The following is a 10,153-nucleotide window of genomic DNA, read 5'->3' as shown; positions in this document are numbered from 1 at the left end:
CTCATTTTAATATATCTTCGCCTATTGACTTAGTTCTGGGAAATGATAGTGAACGTTTTATAAATCTAGATGGAATTAGACGAGATACCTTAGATCACATGGAAGAGACAACGTCAAAGGAATTCTTCTCAAATGAAAAATGCGACTAGTTTTATCTCCCACATCATTCAGTAGTTCGCCCATAAAGTAAGACAACAATAGTTAGAGTAGTGTTCAATGCGTCCCGTAGAACAAAATCGGGTTTTTTACTTAATGATGTGTTATACACAGGTCCCACACTACAAGCAGATCTTACGACAGTAATAATAAACTGGCGATTTTATAAGTTTGTATTTAACGGGGACATACAAAAAATGTATCGTCAAATATTAGTAGATTCAAGAGACAGACCATTCCAGCGAATACTTTTCCAAAAGTCCCCTCGGGGACTATCAAAGATAGCACAGGCTCAACTTATTAAAACGCTCGAATCCGCAGGTCTTTTACTAAAAGGATCACGGCAAACAACTCCCAATTGTTAACTTCTTTTCCCAAAGAAGACTTATATGATTCAGACTTTCTAAAATTTCACGACGCTAGTACAATGAAAGCTCTGGGCATCCGTTGGAACGCAGTAACTGATTCCTTCAGTTATTATTTTGAGCCTATCCCTCAGGCATCTCATATAACAAAAAGAAAAATAGTATCGTCCGTTGCCAAGTTCTTTGACCCCGCCGATATCTCCAGTAGTGGTCAAGGGAAAACTTCTTATTCAACAACTATGGTTACAAAAATTTGATTGGGATGATATGGTAAGTTCAGATTCTCTCCGAATCTGGAATGAAATTATCACTGATTTACAAAAAAATTCAAGAAATCCAAATTCCTCGTTGGATTCAGTTCACTCCCGTGGACAATATTCAAATACATGGGTTATTTGATGCATCAAAATTAGCCTATTGTGAGGCCATTTATATACGCATTCTTTAGTCGTCTTCTCCAATCTGTTGGTAGCCAAAAAAAAAGTAGCTCATTTATCAGCAATCACATTACCTAGACTTGAACTATCTGGTAGCGTCATGCTCGCAAAACTAGTACATCATATCATCACTTCACTTAACATAGCTGAGACCGAAATAAATCTATGGTGTGATTCGTCAATTGTCTAGGACGCAACTCTCTTTGGTGGCATGGGCCTGCTTGGCTAATACATCCAAATACTGAATGGCCACGGAATAATCCATTAAATTCGTTTAAACGCTATGAAGAAAATCCCAAAAGCGATATGGGAAATATAACTTTACAAACTCAAACCAGTAGTTTTCATACTGCTATAATTCCAGAAGATTACATACTTAAAATCATGCTTAGTAGTGCAGATTCGAAGGTTACCTCGGTTTTGTTGCCGCTGTTGTTATTGTTGTATGGTCGTCTTTCAATATTTTATCCCCTTGTGTTGAGTATCCTTTTGTGTAAACATAGTTGCAGAAGAAAAGAAATGAAGAAACCAAAGAAAAAGGTAATGCAATAACAAACACACACATATGCTCAGTGAAACCCTTTTACCACTCATCCATCCCAATCGCGTAAATACGTAAGTATGTACGTACACATTCGTATGAATAGGGCTGTGTATGAGTAGTAAGAATTGTTTAGGTATAGACAGATTAAAAATAGTAAAATTTCATTAAACATTCAAACTGACAGGCACACTACCAACTGGCCAACCGATGTACCCACACCCAAATTGTAAAATTTTACAAAACTTATGAAAATATTTTTTTTGCAAAATCTATATATATTATTTTTAAGTTTTTTGAGTTCTGGAAAAATTCAAAATAAAAAGTTTAGCCGTTTAGTAGTCTATAACGTTCAAACATACAAACAAGCACACATTCATGTGTTTTTTTATATAAAAACCCGGTGTGATTGAAGAAACTATTAGAGCAGAATCTTAAAATTTTACATGAATAACTTTGACATTAATGTGATTATTTAGAAGATAACGGGCAAATTATTGCAAGTTCGCCAATTTTAATCTATGAAATTATTTTGCAATGGACGGCTTGGCAAAACATATATGAATTAAATACAAAATTTCGTATATATTGAAAACTGTTAGATAATTAAATTTTTTCATAGATAAATAGAAAGTGGCGAACTTGCAATAATTTGCTTGGCATCTCTCATAAGTAATATATTGTTAATCTGGAAAACTATTGTAGTTAAAATTTTCAAAATCTTGATGTGAATATTTTATTTATATTGCTTTTAGGGTAGCAAAGTACATTGGTATAGCTACATATTTTCTATTCATATATTTAAAAACAAATGAATGTGTGTTTGTATGTTTTTATAGACGACTAAATAAACGGCTAAACCGATTTTCTTGAAATTTTCACAATATCTTCCTACTTTTTATGTTGAAATTTTAAATGAGCGAGGTGCCACGTAGAGATTCCCCAAACTTTGTACAAGTAACTTTTGTTTAAATACAAATATTTTTGACATAAATAGGGAGTTTAGCAAAAGTATGAAGTAAATACTAAAACCTAATTATTAAAATATGTATGTATATATAGAAAACGTTAACAGATATAGTCCCAAATTTTGATACCTATCACGTGATGTAATTACAAAAAAATTTAATATTCTTTCTAGCTAATACCCGGTGTGCTTCGCTACCCCAATGGAAATTAAAAACATAATTACAATATTTAATTATTTAGTTATTAGATTATGCAATTTTTCTTAAAGTTTATTATAATTTCATATGATAACTATATATTTAAATTCTAAAATAATACATTTATAAGCTATTTATTTCTCACATTCTAAAATTTAATATATACTTTTATTCTTAAAAGTTGCCTACTCGAGAACATGCAACGTAAATATTTTGGGTATTAAATTGGTGGAAAACCCATGAGGGGAGCGGCACCTCCCATATTAATTAAATACAAAAATTCGTTTACCTGGAAACTAATACAAATAAATTCTTAAACTTTTGCACGAAGAACTTGAAGAATTTTGAAATTCATCTCAACATTTAAAGTATAACCTGCGAACTTTTAATGGGAACTTGATATCTCCCATATGAATAAACCACAAGATACTGTTTATCTAGGAAAATATAGAACTAGATTCATCAAATTTTGCATACATTACTTTAATATTTATCTGAAAATTTTTGAGGAAAAAGGGCGGTATTTTGTCTGAGGAACTTGAAGCCCCCACAGGAATTAAATAGAAAAAATCTTATATCTAAGAAACTAGCCCTCATAGTTTTTCAGATATACGATTTTTTCTATTTTATTCATATTGGTTCGCTCTTTTTTCTTAAAAATTTTCAGATAGATATTAAAGTTCTTCGTGCAAAATTTTTAGAATTTAGTTGTATTAGTTTCCAGGTAAACGAATTTTTGTATTTAATTAATATGCGAGGTGGCGCTCCCCTCATGGGTTGTCCACCAATTTAATACACCAAATGTTTACATAGATGTTTATATTATTCGTGTAAATAACAGTAATAGTTTCAAAACAAACGAATTTTTGTATTTAATTTATATGGGAGGTGCCACGCCTCATAACGCTAGTCCTCCCACATTTTATCCGAAGTAATCATATAGACACTAAAGTGGTTCCGAGGAATCTAACTGTTATATTATGTTAAGAAAAACGAATCTTGCTCCCCTCATGGGTAGACCGCCAAACACACATTCATTTTTATATATAGAAGGTAACAACTAATATTAATCTATAACAACTAACAGTAAAAAACAAAATGATGAATATTCTTATCGAGGCGACCATTATAACGGGAAAGTTTTAGGGAACTGATATATTGCTACCACGTATTCCTATGTCCACATCGGAGATGCCATTCCATATAAAACGCCTGCAATTTCCAATAGCCTAACATTTGCAATGACGATTAGTAAAGCTCAAGGTCAGTCCATGCAAGTTTTGTGGACTTAATCTAGAAAATCCATGTTTTTCACATGCTTTACGTTGCATGTTCTCGAGTAGGAAACTCCTCAAATTTATATGTATACGCACCAAAGGAAAAAACAAAAAATATTGTGTATCCCAAAGCATTAGAATAAGAATTATTTTTTAAGAATAAAATTATATATTAAATTTTAGAATGTAAAAAATATATAGCTCATTAATGTATTATTTTAGAATTTAAATATATAGTCATCATATGAAATTATAATAAACATTTAAGAAAAATTGCATAATCTAATAACTAAATAATTAAATATTGTAATAATTATGTTTTTAATTTCCATTGGGGTAGCGAACACACCGGGTATTATCTAGAAAGAAATTTTTTTTGTAATTACATCACGTGAGAGGCACCAAAATTTGGGACTATATCTGTTAACGTTTTCTATATTTTTATTTTTATAATTTTTATATTTTTTATATTTTTATATTTTCTGAAAGCGCTCGACGAGATCTTGAAAAACATGCTTGGACATACTACTTATCTCTTATAATATCCTATATTAATATCCGAGTTATAGGCATTTAAAAATTTAGTGATACAAAATATACCATACCTTGGTCCGTCTTTTTTTGAATACCGGGCGTAATTTTGGACCAAATGGACTCAATTCTTTTTAGTTAGAAAACAAAATTTCCAATAATATACAAAAATTTTCAGATCAATATCATTTACAGATCGAAAAATATACGTTTTTTATTTAAAAATTCAAAAAAAATTTAGATTTTTGCGGTTTTTTTTTTGCCAAAAATGTGTCTTAAGTCTTTTATTAATAAAATAAAATCTTCTTTAAGAACATATAACAATTTTATAGTCTAAAAGGTATCTTTACGCAGAACGCTTTGGCGTAAAAAACTTGTCCTATTTTGAAAATGTTGCCACTGCGTCCTTCCGAATATGACCTATTTTTTATCAAAACTTCAACTTTGGGTGACATGTTCTAAAATCCCAAAGCTGGGATCAGAAAACTGAAAGCAGTTTTGGAAACCTCAATATGTTTTATATTTACTCCAAAATTATTTTCCCAGCCCTGAAGGAAATGTGGACCCTATGGGCAAAAATGTAAAAAAATCCCATTTTGGGATTTTCATTCCTATTTTTGGGAATTGCGGGATGCCCTTTGACCTTTTTATTTTTTGCATTTTCTTATTTGAAATGAGTTTTGTTCATAAATAAAGATTTTGTCATATATTACATATTTGTTAAATTCTAAACATATGATTTATATCAAAATTTTAATAGGGTCGCAGATAGCTACAACAATTTAGTCCATATTTATCCCTTAATATCTTTTTTAGTTAGATATGGAAATTCTCGATTCTTTACAAAAATTTTCAAGCCAATATCTCAATTACATTCAAAACAGGTATGAATGTATATTCGGGCGTAGCCGACCATACGATACCCTACACCAGTCAGTATGTATGTTAAAAATTGGGATTATTTAAAAAAATAAAGCATTTGATTTGTTTTTATACCCTACACCACTTTAGTGGGGAGGCTTAGAATCATTTTCTGAGTCGATTAAGCTATGTCCGTCCGTCCGTCTGGCCGGCTGGCTGACAATGTAAACCTTGTGCGCAAGGTACAGGCTGCACAAACCACTAAAGTGGTGTAGGGTATAAATATGTTTTTCAAAGAAAAACAAGTATGAATTTATAGTCAGACATTGCTGACCATATGATACCCTACACCAGTCATTATGTTAAAATTGTGGATTTTCTTAAATAAAGCATTTAATTTGTTTTATTTTGGAATATTTTTACTTATTGTTGACAATAAAAGAGATTTTCTGCAAGAGGGCTCATATGGGAGAAGGGGTAAATATGGGCCTATAAATTTTCACAAATTTATAACTATTTTTTACCTAATTTTTTTCGACAGATCATTTCATTCTGTTTAGTTTATGATCATATAGGTAAAAATATACAGGTAATGATTATTTCGATTCATTCACTAATAAGAAATAAAATGACTGAATTACAGGTTACAGTAATATAGTCCTAAATGTTAATAGGTAGACAGTTCGTAATTTTTTACTTTGGAATACAACACATCAACAGGAGCGCCTTGCAAGTCATACGAAGACTTATATTCAAAGTAAAAAAAAGAGGGTCACACAAAAACTTTTTCAATCTCAAATGAGGAAATTGCTGATACATTTAACGAAATGCTGAAAAAGGAAAACCAACGTATGGATGCCGTACATATTGCAACTATTCTTCCTAATGCATCACCAAAACGACTTAAGCGATTTGTAGAAAGTATACCAACATCACAATCATATTTTATTGAAGAGGAAGCAATAGCGCTTATGTTGCAACTGGGTCTCAGTCGAAATAAGTACCAAATATTAAGGAAAACTAAGGAAAATTCATAACTGTCATGTTGTCTCAATGTGTAAGTGGGGATGTGACGGTTTATCAGCACTTCCAGAATACAAACAAGCTTGTGGAAGTCGGACATTAGCAGACTGCAAAAGTGTATTTATGTCATCATTAGTGCCATTACGAATTCGTTCATATTCCCTTAATCCATCATCGTCAAGCATCGGAAATTCATTTGAAGATATATGGATCAATACAACTCCGGGTTCAAAAAATTTTTGTAGACCCATTGGATTTGAATATATAAAGGAGTCAAAGAAAACAAAAAAAGATTTAGTGGAATATTTAACAGTCGAAATAAATGCACTGGAGCCCATTTGCATAAAAATATAGGAATTATCTATTAACGTATCATATCAGCTAAGCTTAACAATGATTGATGGAAAGGTCAGCAATGCCATAACTGAAACTTCTTCCTTCTGGAGATGCTCAATATGTAATGAGAAAAAGTCGCAATTCTCAAATTTAAACAAAAGCAGAAGTAATAATGAAGAAGTCCTGTCTTTTGGAATTTCATCACTTCATGCCAGAATACGATTTTTGGATTACTTTTTACACATAGCATACGACCTCAAATATAGAAGTGTGCCAGAAAATCTTACTAAATCAACAAAAAACAAGTATGAATGTATAGTCGGGCGTAGCCGACTATATAATACCCTACACCTGTCAGTATGTATGTTAAAAATGAGGATTATTTAAAAAAATAAAGTATTTGGTTTGTTTTTTAACTTTATTTCGGAGTATTTTTACTTTTATTTTGGCAAAAAAAAATTTTTTACAAGAGGGTTTAAAGGGGAGTAGGGCAAAATATGGCCCTATCCTTAAAAATGTTGGTAGGGGGAGTTAAGTCTTCTTCAATATTATTTATGTAGAATTGAAAAGTGTTTGTAAGTGAATTTTGACCTTTAAGTCATTTTCTGAAGGGGAGTTTGTATGGGGGATAGGGTCAAATGAAGCCCGATCATTACAAAAATCGGTAGTGTCATTTAAAGTTCTATAAAAGTAAGTTTTGTAGACTTTTGTTAACATAATAGATGATTTAAATTAATTATAAGCAGTGTTTACTTTTACTAATATATTAGTCTGCATTTGCCGCAAATTACATATTTTTATCACTCGTCATACTAAAAATATTTAAACTTTTTCAGATTTAAATAACATTGACTGAATTACAGGTTATAGTAATATAGTCCAAAATGTTAATAGGTAGACAGTTCGTAATTTTTTACTTTGGATACCTGTATCGGAAATGACAAGAATTGGTATATAAGCATCATTAACAGCATCAAGAATTGTGTCAGACTTTTCAGAAGACCATCTAAGGAAAATTCATAACTGTGATGTTGTCTTAATGGGTAAGTGGGGATGTGACGGTTTATCAGCACTTCCAGAATACAAACAAGCTTGTGGAAGTCGGACATTAGCAGACTACAAAAGTGTATTTATGTCATCATTAGTGCCATTACGAATTCGTTCATATTCCCTTAATCCATCATCGTCAAGCATCGGAAATTCATTTGAAGATATATGTATCAATACAACTCCGGTTCAAAAAATTTTTGTAGACCCATTGGATTTGAATATATAAAGGAGTCAAAGAAAACAATAAAAGATTTAGTGGAATAATTAAAAGATAAAATAAATGCACTGGAGCCCATTTGCATAAAAATAAAGGAATTCTCTATTTACGTATCATATCAGCTAAGCTTAACAATGATTGATGGAAAGGTCAGCAATGCCATAACAGAAACTTCTTCCTTCTGGAGATGCTCAATATGTAATGAGAAAAAGTCGCAATTCTCAAATATAAACAAAAGCAGAAGTATTAATGAAGAAGTCTTTCGGAATTTCACCAATTCATGCCAGAATACGATTTTTGGATTACTTTTTACACATAGCATATGATCTCAAATATAGAAGTGTGCCAGAGAATCTTACTAAATCAACAAAAAATAATGAAGAATTGAAAGAACTGAGAGCTGCGGAAAAAAGCAGAATCCAAGAAGAATTTAAAGTTCAGATGGGATTAAACATCGACAAACCACTTCCAAGTTGCGGTAGTACAAATGACGGTAATATGGCAAGAAGGTTTTTTCGTGATTTTTTTCGTGATTACTTCAAAAATAACTGGAATCGACAAGGAGTTGCTACGAAGAGTTAACACTATTTTAATGGCACTGAATAGTAAATATAAAATTAATGGAAATCTATTTGGGGAATATACATCTGAAATTTCTAAATTACTTGTATCTCTGTATCCATGGAGGGAACTAACACCAACTGTACACAAAGTATTGTGTCATGGTCAAATAAAATTTGAATCGAATATTCTTCCACTTGGAGAGTTAACAGAAGAAGTCCAGGAAGCGAGGAATCGAGATTTTAAGCATGTTCAAATATTCAGCTCAAGAAAATGCTCCAGGCAATCACAGAATGAAGATATTTTTAATAGTTTACTTCTATCTTCTGATCCTGTTCTTTCAACTATGCGAAAAAGATGGATTTGTTATGAAACTCTATCATCTCAAAACAAGGAAGATTTAAAAGAATTATATTACCTTTTCGATATGACAGATTTTTTATAGAAAATAAGTAGTGTAAGGAATTAACTATATAAGTATGGTGTAAGAATTAATTGTATTATGTTTAAGATAAACAGTTCAAATAAAAAAAGCTTTTATACTAACTGGTGATATTGTATTAAATTGTGTTTTATATTTCGGTGGGCGGGAAAGGTGGTTTGTATGGGGTGATTTAGGTGTTGTTGTGCGTGGCTCATAATAAAATTATATTTTTTTATTGTATATACAATGTTATAGTCTTTAATAAAATAATTAACTAAATATTTTTTAAAAATTGTCCAAATATTTTATTCAACACCAAATGTATGTTCTGTCATACTTAATACTAAAATATGAAAAATATGAAATTAAAGGACACAGGTTTAAATGAACATATTTTTGAATGTAATTGAGATATTGGCTTTTTTGTAAAGGGTCGAGAATTTCCATATCTAACTAAAAAATGATATTAAGGGATAAATATGGACTAAATTTTTGTAGCTATCTGCGACCCTATTAAAATTTTGATATAAACCATAGTTTTAGAAATTAAACAAATATGTAATATATGACAAAATCTTTATTTATGAACAAAACTCAATGAAATTTTCAACGCTTGTTAAATTTGTTATTTCAAATAAGGAAATGCAAAAAAAATTGAAAAGGTCAAAGGGCATCCCGCATTTCCCAAAAATAGGAATGAAAATCCCAAAAATGGTATTTTTACTTTTTTGCCCATAGGGTCCACATTTCTTTCAGGGCTGGGAAAATACTTTTGGAGTAAATAGAAAACATATTGAGGTTTCCAAAACTGCTTTCAGTTTTCTGATCCCAGCTTTGGGATTTTAGAACATGTCGCCCAAAATTGAAGTTTTGATAAAAATAGGTCATATTCGGAAGGACGCAGTGGCAACATTTTCAAAAAATAGGACAAGTTTTTTACGCCAAAGCGTTCTGCGTTAAGATACCTTTTGGAAAACTATAAAATTGTTATATGTTCTGAAGGAAAATTTTATTATACCCTACACCACTATAGTGGGGAGGGTATTATAAGTTTGTGCTGATGTTTGTAACATACAAAAATATTGGTCCAATACCCACCTTAAAGTATACCGATCGATTCAGAATCATTTTTTGAGTCGATTAAGACATGTCCGTCCGTCCGTCTGTCCGGCTGGCTGGCTGTCCATGTAAACCTTGTGCGCAAGGTA

This window comes from Lucilia cuprina, chromosome X (assembly GCF_022045245.1).
Source record: "Lucilia cuprina isolate Lc7/37 chromosome X, ASM2204524v1, whole genome shotgun sequence".
In the NCBI taxonomy this organism is placed as follows: domain Eukaryota; kingdom Metazoa; phylum Arthropoda; class Insecta; order Diptera; family Calliphoridae; genus Lucilia; species Lucilia cuprina.
The sequence above is the reverse complement of the archived record's forward strand: the minus strand, read 5'-3'. Positions refer to the sequence as shown.